This window comes from Carlito syrichta, unplaced genomic scaffold (genome assembly GCF_000164805.1).
Source record: "Carlito syrichta isolate Samal-C Ts95f unplaced genomic scaffold, Tarsius_syrichta-2.0.1 Scaffold130493, whole genome shotgun sequence".
NCBI classification, from domain to species: domain Eukaryota; kingdom Metazoa; phylum Chordata; class Mammalia; order Primates; family Tarsiidae; genus Carlito; species Carlito syrichta.
The window spans coordinates 21,629-22,083 of record NW_007074589.1 but is presented as its reverse complement, the minus strand read 5'-3'; positions in this window follow the sequence as shown (position 1 = coordinate 22,083).

Below are 455 nucleotides of genomic sequence, written 5' to 3'. Positions count from 1 at the left end.
TTTATTTATTGTAGAGATGAGGTCTCGCCTGCCCAGGCGGGTCTCAAACCCGTGGGCTCAAGCAATCCACTCACCTCAGCTTCCCAAAGGCGCAGGATTACAGGCTGAGCCACCGAGCCCGGCTTCCATTTTTTTATGTTGACCTACAGTAAGAAATATATTTTATATTAAGACCCAACACACACATGCACGCGCGCGTGCGTGCGCGCGCACACACACACACACACAGATTTATAAGTGAAAGACTAAAAAAAAGCTCAGATCAAACAGAAAAAAACAGAGCCAGGCATGGTAGCTCATGCCTACAATCCCAGTACTTTGGGAGGCAGAGGCGAGAGGATTGCCTGAGCTCAGGGGTTCGAGACCAGCCTGGGCAACTTGGCAAGCCCTAATCTCTATAATCAATCAAATAATTAGCCAGGCGTGGTGGTGCGTGCCTGTAGTTCCAGCTACTT